At 44.0% G+C, this 12,201-nt stretch overlaps 1 long non-coding RNA gene across 1 annotated transcript in view; it reads left to right on the forward strand.

Moving 5' to 3' along the window:
* LOC147346384 (uncharacterized) overlaps positions 1-12,201 on the forward strand; it is a 61,704-nt gene that overhangs the window by 20,207 nt on the left and 29,296 nt on the right. The gene's annotated exons all lie outside the window — the stretch shown is intronic.

A 12,201-nucleotide genomic window follows, 5' to 3' on the forward strand; every position in this document is an offset into this window, starting at 1 on the left:
TTATAATAGAGTGAAGTTACAATGGATAGCGGGGGGACTACAGCACTTTGTTTTACTCCTCGGTTTTAAGAACTTCTCTAGAGTGGCTGAACGGCTCTTAAAGCATCTCAAGGCATTTGTCATTTAGCATGCTGTGTAAATGAAGCTCGGCTCGAGCAGTAATTGAAAAGCTTTATAGTGTCAGTGCTGGCTCCCGTAGGAGGCTGGACAGGCTTCCAGGTACCAGATGGAGGCCCAGGAAACAGGAGGAGCAGGAAGCAGCTGGATCTGCAACAATCAGGACAGTGGCAGGGGTTCTCAGGGAGAGGATTAACTCTAGGGATCCAGTTCAGGTAAGGGCACGGCAAGTCTTATCACACAGATGTTCCTATCTACAGAGAAACCTGTGGCTATTGTTTAAGGACAGAGTGGAGACAGGAGGGTGTCAATCAAAAATAAATTCCTTTTAGGAATTCAGTGAGAAATTTAGATGGGGAAAGAACAGGAACAGGCTTGATGGAAGCTATAAGAGGGAGTGTGTCAGTAATGAAATGCGTGCTGTGCTTAGTCACTCAGTCGTGTCCGACTCTTTGTGACCCCTCTGGACTGTGACCAGGCCCCTCTGTCCATGGGATTCTCCAGGCAAGAATACTGGAGTGGGTTGCCATGCCCTCCTCCAGGGCATCTTTCCAACCCAGGGATCGAACCCAGGACTCCTGCATTGCAGGCAGATTCTTTACTATCTGAGCCACCAGGGAAGCCCAGTAGTGAAATGAGAGGATGTAATATCTGAACTTTCCAGGTTGCCAGAGATGTTGGTGGGGTAACTTAATTAAAAAAAAAAAAGAATTCTGAGATTGAGGTCTCAATGCTAGCTGGTCAGTTAAAGCATCATTGAAGCTGAGACTTGCTACCAGTCATAGAAGGAGGCAGTGGGGTTTTCGGCTGTGAGATGAGGCATGAAGCCTGGGCATGAAAAAAGAATGCATTTATCTTGACTTCTAACAGCACGACACATATGGATGACCTGGAAGATTTGTTAAAACACAGATTATTGGGCTTTGCCCCAAGTTTCTGATTTTAAAGTAGAGTAGAGACTGGGAATTTGCGTTTCAAACAAATTCTCAGGTTATATTGATAATGTCTGTCTGAGACCCACAACTTAACACCAGCTACAAAGCGGATGCCATATTCTGCAGGAGACTGAGAGGAAAAAGTAAGGATATCGATCGTGAAGTAGAAAGAAAGAGAGTGAAATGCAAACACGCTGAGCCCCAGGAGGACACTGGATTGTCACTGGCATGTCCAGGGAAAAACGGTGCAGATTTCCAAAGACTTTATGTAGACGCTCTTCATGAAAGCAGAGCATAAGTCCCCCGTGCTTCAGTGCAGGATGTGCATAGCGACCTCCTTCCAAAGGGCACAGTATGGAAAGAGACTGTCTTAGTCTGTTTGGACTGCGGTAATAGAGCTGTGATAGAGCACCATACACTCGGTGGTGAATAAACAACAGACATTTATTTCTCGGAGTCCTGGAGAATGGGAAATCCAAGCAAGATCGTGGGCCAACAGGTTTGGTGTCTGGAGAGGGCTTTCTGGCTGGCTTTTCCCTGTAATCTGTGAAAACATATGTGTGTATATATGTGTTTATATGTGTGTGTGTGAGCATTTATTATATATATAATGCAAATGTATAATATATGTTTATATATTATATATATGCGTGTGAGCATTTATTATATATATAGTACAAATGTATATGTTTATATATGTTTTACATATTATGTGTGTGAGCATTTATTGTATAATATATGTTTATACATGTTTTATATATTATATATATATGTGTGTGTATATATATATCTCTCAGTTGAGTTGAGAGGCCAGGAGGAGGCATTTTCACACCCAGTGAGGACAGCGAAACGGCAGCACCAAGGTGACGAGAGAGCCCTCTTCCTGCCTGGAAAGGACTCGGCGGGTGAAAAGCCACGGACTCTGCTTACTGCAGTCCTCCCAGCTTCCTTTTCCTCCCTGTAAAAGCGGCCTCCTTCCCTGTGTGGTCACACGTGCATACACGTGGTTGCAGACCCAGACTAACAATCCTCTGCTGATCCTGTGTAGACACGTCCTTGTTAGAAAAGTATCTGCAGTCTGTTTGCTTCAGGTCTGTGGGTCTTAAGGTGGAACGGGTGAGGGACCTCTCCGAGGTTTCTTTTGTAAGGACGCTAATCGCATTCATGGAAGGGCCTTCCCAGTGTCTCAGTGGAAAAGAACCTGCCTGCAATGCATGAAACACAGGAGGTGTGGGTTCGACCCCTGGGTGGGGAAGATCCCCTGGAGAAGGAAATGGAAACCCACTCCAGTATTCTTGCTGGAGAATCCTATGGACAGGGGAGCCTGGCGGGCTACAGTCCATGGGGTTGCAGAGAGTCAGACACGACTGAGTGACTGACACTTTCACTTTCTTTGCAAGACATAGTTACTCTAAGTCAGTCAGTAAACAGATATTTGATTTGCCTCTCTGTTTTTCAAATTTTCCACTTAATAAATACAACTGATAAATATTTATTTTTTGATCCATTTTGAATTACAAACTTCAAATGAAACAACTTTTGTAAAACCAATTTCTGTTTTTTTCTAAAAGATAGCACTTCCTTCCACACTGCTAATAATGGTTCCTTAAATTATGTTTGATTTCTGCCTTCTACCTTTCCAAAGATTCTTCAGAGGGTTTGTTTTTTTTTATTCACCACACGTCTATTTATTATCTTTTCACTAATTAAAATACTTTTTGGTGAAATATTTCAACAATGCAAAGTCCTCTTTAATTGCCTTTGGAGGATGGTAGGGAACCAACTAAGTAAAGAAGCCTTCCTTTCAAGGCTTTCATTTGGAGCTTTTTGATTGTTGTTTAAACTCTGTCCTAATGATCAGGCTATTTAGATTTTCTATTTCTTCATGATTCAGTCCTGGAAGGTTGTAGGATTTTAAGAAATTTGTTCATTTCCTCCAGCTTGTCCAATTTGTTGGCATGAACTTGTTGATAATAATCTCTTATAAACCTTTGTATTTCTGTGACATGTATTGTTATTTCTCCTTTCATTTCTAATTTTGTTTATGAGTATTTGCTTTTTTCTTAGTAACTGTGGCTGAAGGTTTGTCAATTTTATTTTTTAAAGAACCAGCTCTTAGTTTCAGTCATCTTTTCTTTTGTAGTCTTTTTAGTCTTTTTCATTTACTTCTGTCCGGAGTCTTATTCTTTCTTCTACTGACTTTAGATGTTGTTGTTCTTTCTTTAGTTCTTTGATGTATAAGGTTAGATTGAGATTTTTCTTGTTTCTTGAGGTTAGCCTACATGGCTGTAAACTTCCTTCTTAGTACCACGTTTGCTGCATTCCCTGCATAGATTTTGATATGATTTTATTTGTGTTTAGGTAACTTTTTCCTATTGCTCTTTACCTTTATTATTTTTAATTGAAGTGCTCAAACTACCGCACAATTGCACTCATCTCCCATGCTAGTAAAGTAATGCCCAAAATTCTCCAAGCTAGGCTTCAGCAATATGTGAACCGTGAACTTCCTGATGTTCAAGCTGGTTTTAGAAAAGGCAGAGGAACCAGAGATCAAATTGCCAACATCCACTGGATCATGGAAAAAGCAAGAGAGTTCCAGAAAAACATCTATTTCTGCTTTATTGACTATACCAAAGCCTTTGACTGTGTGGATCACAATAAACTGTGGAAAATTCTGAAAGAGATGGGAATACCAGACCACCTCACCTGCCTCTTGAGAAATTTGTATGCAGGTCAGGAAGCAACAGTTAGAACTGGACATGGAACAACAGACTGGTTCCAAATAGGAAAAGGAGTACGTCAAGGCTGTATATTGTCACCCTGCTTATTTAACTTCTATGCAGAGTACATCGTGAGAAACGCTGGCCTGGAAGAAGCACAAGCTGGAATCAAGATTACCGGGAGAAATATCAATCACCTCAGATATGCAGATGACGCCACCCTTATGGCAGAAAGTGAAGAGGAACTCAAAAGCCTCTTGATGAAAGTGAAAGTGGAGAGTGAAAAAGTTGGCTTAAAGCTCAACATTCAGAAAACCAAGATCATGGCATCTGGTCCCATCACTTTATGGGAAATAGATGGGGAAACAGTGGAAACAGTGTCAGACTTTATTTTTCTGGACGCTAAAATCACTGCAGATGGTGACTGCAGCCATGAAATTAAAAGACGCTAACTCCTTGGAAGGAAGGTTATGACTAACCTAGATAGCATATTCAAAAGCAGAGACATTACTTTGCCAATAAAGGTTCGTCCAGTCAAGGCTAGGGTTTTTCCTGTGGTCATGTACGGATGTGAGAGTTGGACTGTGAAGAAGGCTGAGTGCCGAAGAATTGATGCTTTTGAACTGTGGTGTTGGAGAAGACTCTTGAAGGTTCCTTGGACTGCAAGGAGATCCAACTAGTCCATTCTGAAGGAGATCAGCCCTGGGATTTCTTTGGAAGAAATGATGCTAAAGCTGAAACTCCAGTACTTTGGCCATCTCATGTGAAGAGTTGACTCATTGGAAAAGACTCTGATGCTGGGAGGGATTGGGGGCAGGAGGAGAAGGGGACGACAGAGGATAAGATGGCTGGATGGTATCACTGACTCGATGGACGTGAGTTTGAGTGAACTCCGGGAATTGGTGATGGACAGGGAGGCCTGGCGTGCTGCGATTCATGGGGTCGCAAAGAGTCGGACACGACTGAGCGACCGATCTGATCTGATCTGATACTTGATTTACGGTGCTGTACCAATCTCTGTTGTATAACAAAGTGAGTCAGTTATACACATACTATACATTCTTTTTTAAAAATGTTCTTTTCCATTATGGTTTATCCCAGGAGATTGGACATATTATATCCAATCCGATAGTTCCCCGTGCTATACAGTAGGACCTTGTAGCTTATCCATTCCAGATGTAATAGTCTGCATCTAACAACCCCAGACCCACGTCTATGTCCCCCCCTCCCCCACCCCTTGGCAACCCCAGGTTGATCTCTGTGAGTCTATTTCTGTTTTGAAGATAGGTTACTTTGTGCCATAATTTGTCTTCTTTTCTGACTTGCTTCACTTAGTGTGATAATCTCGTTATATCCATATTACTGCACCTGGCATTATTTCGTCCTTCTTTATGGCTGTGTAGTAGTTCGTGGTTTGCATGCACCACATCTGTATCCATTCATTGTGGATAGACGTTTAGGTCATCTGCATGTTTTGGCTACCGTGAGTAGTGGTGCTATGAGCATGGAGATGCACGTATCTTTTTGAATTATAGTTTTGTTACTAATGAAAGTAGCTGTTCACTTTTCCTACACTCTCCCCTTAACCTCGAACCTTAAAAACCTATCCTGATGAAGAAGAGTCAGTCTTCTGACTCTGTTTCTCTCCTCGGTTTTGTGTGCTTCTGCGTTTTTGTTTCTAGTGGTGGAGGTCCTTTCAACATCTCTTGCAGGGCAAGCCTAGTGTTGATGAACTCCTTCAGCTTTCGTTCTTCTGGGGAAGTTTTTACTTCTCCCTCCCGTCTGGATGACGACTTTGCTGAACAGAGTATTCTCAGATGGCAGTGCTTGTTTCAGTGCTTTGAGAATGTCATTTCACTGCTTCTTGGACTGTCGAGTTTCAGCTGAGAAACCCGCTGCTGGCCTAATGGGGCTTCTTTTGTAGGTCGCCGTTGTTTTTTTCCTGGTTGCCTTTAAAATTCTTTGTCATATGACTTTCAACATCTTTAATATAATGTATCTTGGAGAAGGCCTTTTTTGCACTGAGGTGTAGGTGTGTGTTTAGCTTTTAATTCCTTTCGTAAGTTTGGGAAATTCTCAGTGATGATTTTTAAAATTGAAGTGTAGTTGATTTAAATGTTGTGTTGGTTTCTCTGTAAATAAACTCTCTGCTCTCTTCTCCTGCTGGGATACCCTTGACTCTAATGCTGGTTTTCCTGTAAGAGTTGGATAGCTCTTATTGCCTCATTTCTAAAATCTTATCTCTCTTTCTTCTATTTGTATCATTTCTAGTTTTCTATCTTCAGCCTCACCAATTCTTTCTTCTATATGGTCTGCTTCATTTCCAAGGTTTTCAAATGCATTCTTCATTTTGTTTATTGAGTTCTTCAGCTCCAGAATTTGCTTGCTTCTTTTTTAGAACTTCTTCTCCCCCGCTGCCTTTTTTTTTTTTAAAGAATTTCAGTCTCTTTGGTAAAGTATTCTTTCTGCTTATTAATTTACTTCTAGCTCATTAAATATTTTTTCTGAGTTTTCTTGTAGGTTGCTGAATTTCTTCGACTTAGTTTGGTTTCTGTAGGATTGTCATTTCCTTTTTGTGGTACAGTGTTGCTGTGGTTCAGGTTGCTTGATGGGTTGTTCCCCTGCTGGTGCATCTGAAGTAGCAAACACCGTTCTACTTGCTTAAAATGATTCAGTAGGTAAGGAATGAAACACCTTTCGTTTGTTTCCTGGTAAGTGGCTCTACAGGCTTTTGGTCTCTCTTAACTTGAGCTGCCAATGCAGGAGACAGGGTTCAATCCCTGGGTTGGGGAGATCCCCTGGAGAAGGAAATGGCAACCCACTCCAGCACTGCCTGGAAAACCCCGTGGACAGAGGAGTCTGATGGGCTGTGTTCACGGAGTCTCAAAGAGTCCGACAGACTGAGCGACTAACCAGCAACCTGAGCTGCCTCTGCTTACATTTGAGAGTGAGCGCCTTCCGCCCTCTGCTGCCTCTGTCCACAGCATCTCCCAAGTCCCGTTAGCTCTTCTTGGGCTTTGCTGGTGCCTCGCTGGTGCGGCCTCCTGGGGCACCTGGGGCGTGGGCTCGTCTCTCACACCCGGGATCCCGTGAGGTGCATGCAGGCTGTGCATCTTGCAGGCGGAGGGCAGGCACGCCCGGGTGCCTCTGCCGTGACCCTCGTTGTAAGGTTCACGGGCTCTGCCACTGCAGGCTGGGGTGGGGGACGAGAGGCTAGAGTCATGAGCATCTCCGCATATGGAGGGACAGAGTCCCAGGCCCCACTGCCTCCGCGGCCCAGTTAACAAGGGGTACCGCTGCCCCGGAAGGACAGCTCCCCTGTGCTCGGAGGGTCTCTGGGCTGGGGGCTGCCCTGGCTGGAAGGCTGGGCTTGGCAGGCAGGGCCTCTGCCGCTCACTGGGCTTCGCCGCCTAACTGTAGGCGGGTGACGTTCTCCAGCATCCTGCTGCCCTGGGCAGAGCCACCTTTACTGAGCCGTGGACGCTTTACTAGTTGTAGACCGAAGGGGACAAACAGAGGGAACAATTCCTTCCGCCAAGCCGCTGACGTCACTCCAGGAAGCTTTAGTGTTAATGACAGTTTATCCTTTTAAAATGAGCTGTCCTTTTGTAGATTTAATGGCTTTAAAGAAAACTCTAAAAGAGGATTGAGAAGATTTATGTCTTTCCAGACTAGAAAAATCCCCAATACATTTTTTTTTTTGGTTTTGGTATTTTGCTGTTTTAATTTTCAATTATATTGCAAACACTCATTCTTTGTGATATGAGAGAATAAAGTAAAGCAAATTTTGGAATTTATTTTTGGCTATGCATTTCCCTAATAATTTATCAGTAGTAGGTAGTATATCTAGTTTGTCCAGCACTGACTGTCTCAAAAGAGAATGTAGAGTTCTGTCTTCAATGGCATCTCAATCCAATTGAAAGAGGAGGATGAGATTATTAACACTAGAATATTATGGGACAGTGTAGGTATTAGTTTGTATGCTAGGATGAGAAAAGCAGATACGCTGTGGATAAGAAAGGAGAGAGACCTGGAGCTAAAGCATTCACGGTGCCCTTCATAATATTAGTGGGATTTGTGCATATTGGGCTTCTCTGGTGGCTCAGCTGGTGAAGCATCCACCTGCAGTGTGGGAGACCTGGGTTTGACCCCTGGGTTGGGAAGATCTGCTGGAGAAGGGAAAGTCTCCCCACTCCAGTGTTCTGGCCTGGAGAATTCCATAGACTGGATAGTTCATGGGGTCACAGATTCGGACACAACTGAGCAACACTTCACTTTCACTTGATGCATATTAGGGCTTCCCTGGCAGCTCAGATGGTAAAGAATCCGCGTGCAATGCAGACCTGGGTTCAATCCCTGGGTCGGGAAGATCCCCTGCAGAAGGGAATGGCAACCCACCCCAGTATTCTTGCCTGGAGAATTCTTGCCTGGACAGAGGAGCCTGACAGGCTACCATCCATAGGGGTGGCAAAGAGTGCATATTGATGGATTTGCTATGAGTGCACAGAGGATGGTGAACATATGGTGGGGTAAAAACCAGTGACAGTAGTGTGTACTGTCTCTTGGTATATAAATCGGGACACCAGATACCAAGGAGTAGGACGTTTGAGACTGAAACCAAGCCTGAATCCGTGTCGTAGACTTGCAGTGAGCACAGGCTGAGCACAGAGCAACAGCTAAATACATACTGTTGAATCTTTGGAATAACACACGGTGAGGCGACCTGTTGATTTGGGCCCCGAAAGTTCGACTTTGTGTTGTGTGTGATGAGAAGACAGTTTTCCCCCGCACTTACTGGCAGTTAACACGTTAGTCATATCCTAGGTTAGAAACGGGGGAGTAATTGGGTTTGCATCTTGATTTTGAAAATGCAGTCAAAGTTTTATCTTTTCCTACTTTGAAGTACCTTACTATTTTTTCTCTTTTCTATCTCCTCTCTGCCAGTTTTCCAAATAACACCAATATCCGTTCTCAGCTGCACTCCTGTTGAAGGTTCCTGGTGATTCTCCAAATCTTCCCTATACACACTTCCTGGGCTAAAATACTGCCAGCATAACCTCACTATTGCTCAACAACATACGAAAAGCTCTTTATTGCCTTTAAGGTACATTTCAATCTTCCTGTTTCTAAAGTGTATGGTGTCTGTTACTTATTTCCTGCCAGTTTTCCGTGTCTCCCTGTGGAGCCTTTCTTTCAATCATTATGTTTATCCTCAATGTCCCCGGCTCATAAGAAAGTTTATTCTAGACTGAGTTAATTTATTCATCCTAATTTCCCAGCGTAGAATGCTGTTCTCCTTTCCTTCTAGTTAGACTTATATCATTTATTAATTTTTTTCAGCTGGTGCTGCTTTAGTAAAAAAAAAACAAAAAACAAAACTGCTTTCAGAAACTCTTTAGCCCATTTCCCTAGCTCCATGATGTAATTCATTGGCAAATTTAAGAAAGGTAAGGAATGAGCTGCTTTTCCATGTCTTCATATCAATCATACACATAAAGGAATAAATAGTGGGTGGAGAGAGCCGGGTTCATCACAGGAGCTTAATATATGTTGATTTACGAGTGGGCAGAGGACAGACCACAAGTGAGTCAGCCCCACGGAACTGAGGTGGGGGGACTTGCACCCACCATTGGGCACTGCAGCTAAGATTCCATAACGACTACTCCGTTTAACACATGGACAGGAAATCCCCATTTAATAGTTACTGTATCCTGTAAGAGTAGTGCTGTAATTGTCTTGAGTCTCTCCCTCTGGTCATGTTCCCGCTGAGTCTACCACCTCCTTTACCTGCTTCCCCTCTGATTTCCGGAACAGCTTACTGTCATCTTCATTTGATGTCACCTTTCCCTGGTTCCTTTCATTGGTTTAAACTCGATGACTTAAAAAAATTACTTGTAACTGAAGGATAATTGTTACTTGTAACTGAAGGATAATTGTTTACAACGCTGTGTTGGTTTCTGCCATACGTCAACATGAGTCAGCCATAGGTGTCCGTCTGTCCCTGGGATTCCCAGGTGGCGCTAGTGGTAAGGAATCCAGGCAGGCAGAAGACCCAGGCTCCATCCCAGGCTCCATCCCAGGCTGGGAAGATTCCCCTGGAGGAGGGCATGGCAGCCCATTCCGGTACTCTTGCCTGGAGAATTTCATGGGCAGAGGAGCCTGGCAGGCTGCGGTCCATCGCATTGCAAAGACTCAGACATACATTTGTCCCCTCCGTCTTGAACCTCCCTCCCACCTCCCACCCCTTCCCATCATTCTAGGTTGTTATAGAGCTGTGGTCTGCTGCTGCTGCTGCTGCTAAGCCGCTTCAGTCGTGTCCGACTCTGTGCGACCCCATAGACGGCAGCCCACCAGGCTCCCCCATCCCTGCAAACTCGATAATTTTTCTATTATCTAGGATAATCTTCTATCTTTGTTTTTCTTGATACTGAAGATCAGTTTAGCCCAGGTGGTATTCAATGAAATGTGTCCAAGGGATTAGAAAAATGTGTTTGCAATTTTCTTTCCTTGGTGTTTTAACTCGGTTTCCTTGTTTTGGGAAAGCAAATACTGTAATAACCCAGCATGGAGGAAATGCCAGCCTGTAATTCAGTCTCTGACTGACCCGAGAGCTCCGAGTCACGCTGACAAGGGTGGTGGGCCTGCCGTTGATGCATTTCCCGGCCGCCCTCCCAACTTTCTCAGTCAAGGTTCCCCTAAGCCAGCGCCCTGTAAAGGTCATCCGAGGTGCGGCCCAACCTCAGAATCTCCTTTCTGCATAGGAAACAAAAACTCTCAACTTCAGTGCTCAGCTTATGCACGTTGAGTTCACTCAGACTCTCGTCCATCTAGTCAGTGATGCCATCCAGCCATCTCATCCTCTGTCATCCCCTTCTCCTCCTGCCCCCAATCCCTCCCAGCATCAGAGTCTTTTCCAATGAGTCAACTCTTCGCATGAGGTGGCCAAAGTACTGGAGTTTCAGCTTTAGCATCATTCCTTCCAAAGAAATCCCAGGGCTGATCTCCTTCAGAATGGACTGGTTGGATCTCCTTGCAGTCCAAGGGACTCTCAAGAGTCTTCTCCAACACCACAGTTCAAAAGCATCAATTCTTCGGCGCTCAGCCTTCTTCATATTCCAACTCTCACATCCATACACGACCACAGGAAAAACCATAGCCTTGACTGGACGAACCTTTGTTGGCAAAGTAATGTCTCTGCTTTTGAATATGCTATCTAGGTTGGTCATAACTTTCCTTCCAAGGAGTAAGCGTCTTTTAATTTCATGGCTGCAATCACCATCTGTAGTGATTTTGGAGCCTGCATTAGGGACAAGGGAGTGGCAACCCACTCCAGTCTTCTTGCCTGGAAGATCCCATGGACAGAGGAGCCTGGTGGGCTAGAGTCCATGGGGTCACAGAGAGTTGGACATGACTGAGTGACTAACACACACACCTACATTAAGACCTCTGTAATGGGCAGACTTATCTTGATCTATTTTTTCACACATAGGTCACTGTCTCCAACCTTTTAAGACTTTCCTGATCTAACTAACAAACACAAATCTCCCTCCATCCAAAGCAAACCAAATTTCAATAATGATAGTTTCAGCAAAAAATAAAATTGTGTAGCATATTCACATATAGGCATTCCTTGACTTAAGGATGCATTGTAAACCCACTAGTGAAATTGAAAATTTCATTAAGTCAAAATGTATCTAATACACTTGACCTACTGATTATCATAGTTTAGCCTTGCTCACCTTAAACAAGCTCAGAACACTCCCTTAAACTTGTAGTTGGATAAAATCTAGTACAAAGCGCATTTTATAATAAGGTGTTGAAGATCTCATGTAATTTATTGAATGCCGCAGTGAAAGGGAAAAACAGAATGGTGGCATGGGTTCAGAAAGGTTGTCTGCGTGTCAGTCGTGCGCACTTGTGACGGTGCGGCTCACGGGGGCCCGTGGCTGCCTGTCACTGCCCCGCGTCACAGACAGCACTGGACAGCCGATCAGGAGAACATCAGAATTCAAATTCGGAAGTAGGGTTCCTACGTAATGTGCGTCCTTCCCGCACCATTCACAAAGTTGAAAAAAGTCAGGGACGACACAGTGAAACATTTTACAGCCATTGATAATTTCATTTCCCAAGAGTATGATGTTAAGATGCTCCAGTATCTTCTTCAGTGGCTCAGCGGTAAAGAATCCTCCTGCCAAAGCAAGAGACATAAGCGTAGGAGTAGGAAATGGCAACCCACTCGAGCATTCTTGCCTAGAGAATTTCATGGAGAGAGGAGCCTGGCGGACTACAGTCCATGGGGTTGCAAAGAGTCGGACACAACTGAGCATGCCCACACACACAGGCAGAAAAAAGCACTATCTCAATTTTGTAAATTTGTATGTTAAATCCTACCCTTTCCTCATGCATGTCCAGAAAAAAAATTATGAAAG

The sequence above is a fragment of the Bos grunniens genome, chromosome 24, assembly GCF_055505025.1.
Source record: "Bos grunniens cultivar Pamir isolate PY7600 chromosome 24, Bosgru_T2T1.0, whole genome shotgun sequence".
Taxonomy (NCBI): domain Eukaryota; kingdom Metazoa; phylum Chordata; class Mammalia; order Artiodactyla; family Bovidae; genus Bos; species Bos grunniens.